General features: G+C 38.5%; 1 pseudogene; it reads right to left on the bottom strand.

Moving 5' to 3' along the window:
- Positions 1–6,880: 6,880 nt before the first annotated feature.
- LOC145974264 (uncharacterized) lies at positions 6,881–7,995 on the bottom strand (annotated as a pseudogene).
- Between the last annotated feature and the right edge of the window lie 2,441 nt (positions 7,996–10,436).

The raw sequence follows: 10,436 nt of genomic DNA, 5'->3' as shown, positions 1-10,436 counted from the left end.
TGAACGCAACCTATTAGTCTTGCTTGGGCATTGGTGGGCATTACTAGGCATTAGTAAAAAATTTAGCAGTAATGCCCAGGAATTGGGCATTAGTAGGCATTAGTGTACATAATTTTGATCAGCGGTTTGCCCCTCGGATCGATGCCTTCAATACCGAATATGTAGAATAGTGATTGATATTATGTTTCCGCATGAGCCGTTGCACGTCGGCGTTATAAAATTCCTTCCCCTTATCGGTCTGTATGCTTCTCGGACACCTCTTGCTATCTCGAATTATCTCGATGATAGCGTCAACTGTCTCGCTTCCGCCTTTACTCTTGAGTGGTACGGCCCACGCGTGCTTGCTCAACACATCGATGACAGTGAGTATGTAGTGGTAACCTCTGTTGAAACGAGAGTACGGACGCATCTCGACGATGTCAGCTTGCCACAGGTCATCGTATCCCCGCACTATGACGTGTCATCGGGAAAAATTTTTTCTCGCCGGTGCGTGCAGTTCGTTCACCAACTGCCGTTTCTCTAAACTATGTTGTTTCTTCGCTTCCTTGGTTATTCCCGATCGCCGATCCATCGTTGTTTCGATTCGATCAAATGATATGTGCCCCGAGTATCATCGTACGTTTTATCGTTCGTAGCCGTTCGTTGACGTTCGATAGTCGTTCGATAGACATTCCTGTAGCGCGATTCTGTAATTCGTTATATTTTTAACGACATAGAACGGTATAATTACGATATCGACTTTTGTCGCATGTAACGAGAATCCTATATCGACTGTGTGATTCTGTAACGCGTAATAACGATACTTTGACGCTACACAACGTGACAACGAAACATCGTTATTTAACGTTGTCGTTATGCGTCTAAGCCAATAAGAAGACGCGTATGAATATTAGATACATCACAGAATCTAATTACTGTGATCATACTTCATACAATAACCTAAAAGATCGTCTGGACGAAAAGTTTACCCGAATTTGTACAATAAAATATATAATTATATAAATATATAATAATTTATTTGTAAAGTGTATAATTCGCAATGGTACCTATATCACAGTAAGTATACAAGATTTTGATAATAAAGTAAAATACGTATTATTTTGCACATAACATATACTGTATTTATCGTTGTCTGACTTTTATAAAGTTATATGTTTAAAAACGTCCTCGTCGTTAAAATTTTACTCGATATTATGTAGTATATATTACGTGTATTATACATATATTTTGAGTAAAATTTTCCTCGAAAAAGACGTTTTGGAACCCAACTTAATTGCTAATGAAAAATCAGATATTGTATTTGTTTGTTTACTTCTATTTGTGATTTGTATATATTTGCTTACTCTATATAAGTATCGGTTTATTTTTTTCTTAGAAAAGAAAATAGAGTGGGAATAAAAAAGAGGCAGGCAAAGGCAACGTCAGCACAAATAGATTATATGGTCGATTATTTTGTTCAACATCCGCATGTAGCAGCAGGGAAATTTAACAGTCTTCATGGAAATTCTGATTTAAGAGGATCTTGGGAGCAATTAGTAGCTGATCTTAACAAAATGGCAAAAGATGGTAAAACCAAAGATGTAAAGTCATGGAAAGCGGTAAAAAAATTAATTTATTTTTCTTTAAAAAAATGTGTTAAATACTACTATAATATTTTAGAAATAATTGTAAATTTAAAAAAATTACTTTAGAAATAATTATAAATTAAAAAAATTTCTTTTAGACATGGCGAGACAACAAAACTGCGGTTTCTCAAAAAGTAGCAAAAATTCGAGCCAATCGAACAGCAACAGGAAATATTGGTGGTCCTCCTTTGAAATTAACTGAGCGAGAAGAAAAAATTTTAGGAATTATGGGTTTTGACTACGTCGAAGGAGTGCAATGTCCTGATGCTTTCCCAGAGGAACAAGTAATAACAATTTATTATATATGTGTATATATATATATATATATATATATATATACATACTCAGCAATAATAATTTTAAAATAAAATAATGAAGAGAGATATCTCAGTGTTGTTTTATTCAGTTAGAAAAGATACGTTTTAACTATATCAAAAAATCGATAAATTTGTTTAGATTGTAAGATACTTATTGTTAGAAATAATATTCAGTTATAATAATGAGCGTCAACAAGACATTGTTTGATTCTTGAATATTTTTTTCAGCCACAAGCAGTAGAATTGCTTTTTCAAGAACAAGAAGAAATTTTAGAGACTGTTCCTGTCACATTCACAATACGGAATAATGATAATACAGTCAATTTTACTGGTTAGTATATTTTATTAAACATACATACTGAGTGTATCACCACAAATAATTATATAAAAATATAAATCAGCGTTGTTCTGAAAATAACACATTCCACTCTATTACTTATATTTTATTTTAGATTCTGTAATAATACCGAATTTAGAGACAGAAGGCGGCATTAATAGTTGTAAGTCATCTTCGCAAATGAATTTGGAAAGGAGAGAATCACAGGCAAGAAAATCACCAATGGAAGAATCACAAGTGGAAGCAACGCAAACAGAAGAATCACAGGCAGGACAAATGCAAGCGAGAGAATCACAGACAAGAGAGTCACAAGCAAGAGAGTCAAACGCGACAGTTTCGCAGACTCCTAACAGAATACACAGATCTGCTAAAGTTACAAGACGAGGTGAATATCGTTGTATTATAGATCCGTATATCGTTGTATTATAGATATTCCATTTTCTTGTAACAATGTACAAATGCTATAATTTTCGTCTATGTCAAAGTTTTTTCTTTTTAAGGTCGTGAAAGGTTGGATACGCAGTTGATGGATGCGAGGGATGAGTTTGTTGCACTAACCGATTGTCAAATTACGTGTATGGAGGCAAGATCTTTTATACTATATTTTTCGAATATAAACTTTTTAAAAACGTGATTATAATAATCAAAATGCTTTAAACACTTTTATGTTTTCTTTGTACAGATATTCGCCAAAGCAATGGAAAAAATAGCCCACAATGATCAAGAACGAAATGAAATATTGCGTGCTTTGATAGAAAATGAAAAAGCTCGTATGCAAACTTATCTGGATCTAACTGTAATCATAAAAGACTGTATTCAAATTTTAAAACGGCAATAAGCGAAGTATTATGTGATATTTTGTTTTTATATATAAAAGTATTATATAAAATCAATTAAAGAGCTGTGTTATAGTGCTATAGTAATACCTACAGTATTTTTCATTTTAAAATAAAAGTATTTTAACAGTATTTTTAAGTATTTTAACAGTATTTTTTATTTTTCAGTATTTTTTTTTAAATTGGAAGTAAAGTTATTTTTTTTTTTCGTATAGTATTGCTAGCAATATATTTGTTACATACTTGAAGCATATCATTTTGACAAGAAAAATAAAAAAATTTTGAAAATATTACAACGAAAACATTGTATCATCCTATTATCATCTAAACAAATGCGTGCATGCGCATATACACCCAGCATACACATATATACATATGCATACATATGATATATTAATTACTTTTATTCATCTTGAACGCGTTCTTCTGCATCACGAAAATTGGGAAATCTTTCCCGCATAATTTGTTGTTGAATTCTTTGAGCCACAACACGTGGCCCTCTTTGAGCTAAATCTTCCTCAACATTTATAAGATATCCACCATTTCCGTTTTGACGACCAGCATTCTCATTTTGTTGATCGACAGCTATCGGTTCTTGAAAATCTTCAAAAGGTAAACGATGTTGAATTCTCATATTATGAAGTATTGCACATGCATTAACTATTCTAGCCGCAAATGCTGGTTCGTACATTAATACACGCTGATAAGAAAGACATCTCCATACAGCTTTTAAAACACCAAAGAAACGTTCAACAACATTTCTTGCCTTGCAATGCTGCTGCGTGATTGAAACTGACGGGTGTTTTCAGGAAAATCGGCTAAAGGTGTCATAAGCCATGGTTCCAGTGGATAACCAGCATCACCTAATGTAAAATATTTTAGTTTATGTGACAAACTACTTCAAAGTGCAAATGTTTTCATTTATCAAAACCCACCGATCCAAGTTCTCCGTTCTCCTCTGTTATAATGAAATTCCATGGCACGACGAATTGGAGAAACGCTCCAAATGTACGCATCGTTTCGTGCACCTGGATATCTCGGATTAATATTTAATATTTTCATATCTGGATCAACAATCTGAAAGCATAAAAGTACATGATGTTACATTCAACCAAACAATTTATGACAAAAAAACTGTAATTATATATACTTATGTTAGCTATTTTATACTTACAGCTTGCACATTTAGGGAATGATTACCATGGTGATTAATAAAGGCTTCTTCATGTTCATGAGGTGCTATAATATTTACAAAAGTGCAATCTATAGCACCTATGGCTCCCTCAAATGATTGTGCAGCAATTGAGAACTTTTCACGTGCTCGCTGTCGCTCCTCTTCAGTCATTGGGAATTTCACCCATCTACGCAATAAGCGCTGATTAATCGCATCAGTCACGAGATGTAGACAACGACTTGTTGTTCTCTGACTAACATTAAATTGAAACTGATTGCCGACACTTCTTTGATAGCTACCTTGAGCATAAAATTGTATGATAATCAATACCTATAATAACCATTTCATCTTAATAAATTTTAATTCGAAGGAATTACATTCTAATACTTCGTAAATATTTTGTTTTAGTATATTCTTTTAGTGAATATTTTTGATTTTTATTTTAAGTATGCATAAAAAAAATTAATCTACAATAAAGATATATTGCTGAAATCTTGCCAAAAATTTCAAAATTTGTATTAAATAATGTGATTTTAAAATGAAACTATTTATATACTCTTTTATGTAAAAAATATTATAATAATCAAATTCAACATTATAAAGTTGATTACAATACTTTTTTAATTACCTTTATTTCTGGCTCTAAGCCACTAATTCATTTATTTCGTATATCGGCTCGTATTTCATTTGTAATGTGAATTATTAGTTCTGGAGTAAGACGAAAATAGACAATAAATTCATCTCGTGGGAGATGAAAAGGATTTTGAGCATCTCGAAGCCGTCTTCTCTCTACACGTCTTTCTATCCGACGTACTCTTTCCATCAAAAACGCCAATTCCCATATTAAATACTCAAGGGCCATATTCACTGCAAATTAGTTTTAATTTAAGTATATATGTATAAAATGCGTGTGGTGTGTAAAAGTTTATAATAGTTTGGTTTCATAGAGTTGGTGACTCACATCTTAATATCAGCTCATAATGTGATAATATCATTTGTCATATCATTTAATTGTTATTTTTACATGCGTTAATTATTAAATATTGTTTGTTTTAATTATGCCACAGAAAATACTTCAGTTTAAGGTGTGTTTAGTTAAAACAAATATTTAATAATTAACGCATGTAAAAATAATAATTAAATCATATGACAAATATGATATTATTATCATAATATGATATTGAGATGTGGACATATATCTATGAAATCAATTATAATACACACTTTTTATTATTATAAACTTTTACTTACCTTAATTGTTTTAGATGGTACAATTCTCAATAAGTTCAAGTAGTGATTGTATGAATACTTTTATGCACATGCATTATATAATACAATATTATATAATATCTAAACGTTTCTAATTACTTATGACAATTGTCGTTATGCAATAGCGAGGGGTAATGGACTTCTCGCTATGATAACGTTGCATAACGAAAATTTACCGACGTTTTTCGGTATCAATAGCGACGAAAATTGTTAACATTAGTTTACAGAATCACATTTGTCGTTACAATGATATCTCGTTATATAACGAAACAAAAACTGTCGTTATGACCACGTAACGACTGAATAACGAATTACAGAATCGCGCTACTGGCCCGTTCGTAGCCGTTCTTTGGCGTTCGATAGACGTTCGATATACGATCCTGGCCCGTTCGTAACCGTTCGTTGACGTTCGATAGACGTTCGATAGACGTTCCTAGCCGTTCGTTGACGTTCGATAGACGTTCCTTACACGATTGATAGTTGTTTCTAAGCTGTTCACTGCAGTTCTTGACCCGTTTGTTGCCGTGATTGATCCTGTTGGTAGTCGCTTCTAAGTAGTCCGTAGCCTCGTTCACAGTCGTTTCTGATCCGTTCGTAGCCTCGTTGGCAATCGTTTCTGACCCGTTCGTAGCCGTTCCAGAGTTGTATGCCGCGTCGTATGTAGCCGTTCCTGATGTGTTCATAGCCATGTTCGCAGCCGTTCCTGAGGTGTTCGTAGCCTCGTTCGCAGCTGTTCTTGAATTGTTCGTAGCCTCGTTCGCGGCCGTTTCCTCTTCGATCACTGCCACTCATTGTAGTTTGATAGCCGTTCGATAACCGTTTGTAGTCGTTCGATAACCCTTCGTAGATGTTCGATAAACCTTTGTAGATGTTCAATAATTGTACAATAGTCGCTCCTAAGCCGTTGACTACAGCTCATTACAGGTTGATAGCCGTTTCTGAATTAGTGTTAATCGCACGCCGAAGCTCGTTTATCGCAGTCTGCAAAGCTCGCATATCCTTCTCGAACGCAGTCAGCTTCTCGTCTGATTCTTTCTGTTGATTCTTCAACGTTTTAACGCATCGTTCCACGTACAGTTTGTTGATTGCATCGGTATCAGCCTCAGGTTGCGCTACACGGCGAATCTTGCGCGACCTCGCGTCATAGTCCGTAGCGACGCGACACAGAGCGTTTTGACGCAAGTAACTCGTCACCAATTTACCCCAATGATCGCTTGTGTTGATCGCATCATTTCTCCGTTCGAATAATCCAAATTTGTTGATAGGCATTTTTTTCGATGCGAGTGACATCGATCGACTGATTAGTTTTGTCGAGACACCATTTAATTTATAATAAGGCCGATTTCGCAAAGTTCCTCTACGATCGACAGGATCTCGTTGTCGTGAGTGTTGTGGCCAGCTCGGTGCAAAGCGTCGAGCAATCGTAGTCGATCCACTAGCTCGTTGGGGTCGTCCCAGTGCACGTAATCAATCTTATTGTCGGTTAGCGTCATCGCGCGAGGCATGAATACTCCCGTTCCGGATTTATTCTTTTTCGATTCGATCGACATCAACGGTGCGATTATTTGTTTATACTTGTATCCCTTGTTGCTATTAAATCGACCTTGTGTATCGTATTTGCGTTTATGCGCACTCGTCGCCATTAATATGCTCTTATATATTTTTGCATATCGTCCTCAGTGTATATGACGTCATCGGCAATTCTCTTGAAGATCAACTCGTATAATCCAGGTGTACCGATGTACCTCACATTGTCTATGATTATAGAGTCATCTTTATCAATGTCAAATCGTTTGTTACCGAGACGCATTTCATTCTCATCGAAATAGACACCGTACACGTGATCGATTTCGTTTTTTTCGTCGCCACTAAGGAGAGCGCTCATGTACTTTTGTCCCAGTGGCCCCAAGTGCTCTCGTAACACTTCTTGACCTTCCGACGTTTGCAACATGTTTCGAACAGATGTTTCGAGCGGGTTGCCCGTGGTTTCGAAAACATTTTCGATTGCGAATGATTCAGGTATGATCGTGGGTTGTACGATTCTCGTTGTCGCTGATGGTGTAGAGGTTATCGGCGGTTCATTCAGTAAAGCATTCGATAGATCGGATGTACGCGGTGTCGATAAACGATTCGCCTTCAATCGTTTCCTTTTTTTCGGTGTCGCATCCTCCTCTTCCTCCTTGTATCGCTTGATGGGTAACGTTTTAATTTTTGCGTCAGCGTTACTCTCCGGCTCGTTTTTCACCGCGATTGAGCTAGAGTTGTCGACGATCTTTTGTAGTGGCTCGATAATAGGCCCAAAATGGGTCTTGACCGCGATATTGTCATCAATCTTACCGGTCTTCAAAGCGCGATGTTTCTTGCGGATCGATGCGCTCGTTTTCTCAATCTCCCTTTCAAGCTTTTCACGCTCGCGAATATTATCGCTTCCAGCCATGTCGACGGAGTGTCGAGCGTTTCACCCCTCTCGACGAAATGTCGGCAGCGACTAATCGTTTCGCGGTATCGCAAACACGTTAAATCCTTTTCTGTATCGCCCGTTCGTAAGCGAGCTGTCCTTATCTATCACTAGGAATCCATACTTTTGCTGCCAACAAGTACGACATAATTCACTGAAATCCTCGTACGACATGTCGGTATTCACGTGATCGTTGTACACATGTTTCAAGTTGGTACCGTCCTGTTTAAACAAGATCAGCAGGTTCGCGTTGTCGCGTATAAGATGTTTTGGTATTCTCGCGTACGTCTGACAGAGATAAAAACAGTCGACGTTCGAGTGACGACCCATTGCAAAGTACTCTCTTATCGTATCTTGCTTGTCGCACGTCACGTCATCGAAGACGAAAATCGAGTTTGGACGTGCCTCGCTCGGTGGAATGACGTCACTGTTATTCGAGAACGTAAAGTAGCCAATTTCGTCGATCGGCGTCAACAAATTCTCCAGATATCGATATTTCGGCTGTTGCAGCGACTTCGAGTACACGTACACGTTCTCGAAACGTACACCGTGCGGACTTTCCAGTAGACTTATCAGAACGTTGGTTTTACCACAATTCGAGGGGCCGCAAACGATCGCGCGTATAGTAGTCGGTAGCATCGTACCGTGTCTGCGCATCTCCGCGTTGTCCCCCATTGATCATAATCTGTCATCGCAATTCGTCACGCGTATCGTCAAAGGTTGTTGTACGAACTGCATGTTTTCTCTTTCGAATCAATTTTGCGAATGATCGCGAGGGGGGAGACCTATTTATAGAGGTGTCTCGACTCGAAACCGCTCAGTATCAAAAATGTTTCTCCTTCTGTCGGATGAAAGAGACATTTTCCGGCTTACTGCCGAGCAACTGCAGTATATCCCAAAGATTGTTTTACTGCAAAATTTTGGTGATTACGTGGAACGATTGTGGGACAAGCTTCCAGAATATATAAAGGCTGATTCGGAGGTTCAACAATATCGTTCGTGCATGCGACATTACAATCAGCCGTGGCAGCGAACGCACATCGACGGTCCGCCACCGTTAATAAAAGATTGCTACGTATGTCAGCGAGAATTGTGAGAGGCAGCGATCTCTTAAATCGTGCGATAAACGCGCTTCCGATCGAATTCCATATTCCCGGCTATCAGTTTTGCGGTCCGGATACGCGGTTGCAGAAGCGATTAGCCAGAGGCGATCGTGGTATCAATCCATTGGACGCGGCGTGTCGTGAACACGATATAGCATACTCTCGGAGCAACGATCTCACCGAGAGACACGCGGCAGATAGGATACTCGCCGAGAAAGCGCGAAATCGCATCGGTGTGGGAGATTTGACTCTCGGTGAGAGAGCCGCCGCCACAGCTGTCTGGGCAGCGATGAAAGCCAAGACGAAGCTCGGTATGGGTATGAAGAGGACAAAGACGAAGATGAAGACGAAGAAAAAAACGGCGAAGAAACGAATACTTCCGGTAGCGAAACGCGGCGGCGTGTTGCCGATTCTACCAATGTTGGGTGCGCTCGGATTCCTGATCGGTGGAGCGGCGGATGTAGCGAAGGCGGTGAACGACGGAAAAGCCGCGCAACGTCACTTGCAAGAAATGCTACGTCACAATCGCGCCATGGAAGGTCGCGGATTATATCTCGCTCCTTACAAATACGGACGAGGAGTCTCAACGAGAAGAAAAAAAAAAACGTCAAAGAGACGCTAAATATGCCGCAGGGCGCAACTACCAACGTACAATTGCTACAACTGGCAAGACGTGTGCGCATTCCATATTTTAGAGGTGTTTTCATGCGCGACTCTTTACCGATCGGTGGTATATATCGAAACGAGAGCGGTATCGTAAATTTGGATAGCGTCGAAGGACCGGGTACTCATTGGGTAGCGTACGCAAAGAGGGGAGATCGTGTCGTATATTTCGACAGTTTCGGCAATCTTCGACCACCGAATGAATTGGTGCGATATTTCGGACGAAACGTAACGAAGATACAGTACAATCACACATCTGTTCAAACTTACGATCAGAGCATCTGAGGACAATTGTGCTTGCAGTTTCTTCGAACGGTCGATGCGTGTGAATTTAAAGACTGATATTGCGCTATTTAACTCAGTATTCGTTAAACAGTTTTGCCGACATGTCTATGACATTCACGTTGACTGGGAAGAGTAGCGTTCTCGCGGCAAACTTCTTTCCCGCCGTAGATTTGGGCGACGATGCATACGAGCTCGGTCTAACGGATTTTGAGACTTATCACACGATACCGAATGTGAATTCCTCGAATAATAAATTTTACTTTGGCAAAGACGACGCGGAACGACGGGGACTTACGATTCCCGAGGGATCCTACGAGTTGCGAGATATACATGCATTTTTGAAACATGCAATTTCATGGAAACATCGCG

Source organism: Camponotus vicinus, unplaced genomic scaffold, assembly GCF_025532165.1.
Source record: "Camponotus vicinus isolate PSW18456_S1 unplaced genomic scaffold, iyCamVici1.0 SCAF_7, whole genome shotgun sequence".
Lineage (NCBI taxonomy): Eukaryota > Metazoa > Arthropoda > Insecta > Hymenoptera > Formicidae > Camponotus > Camponotus vicinus.
Note: the sequence above shows the minus strand (reverse complement) of the source record. Positions and strands in the feature narration are given on the sequence as shown.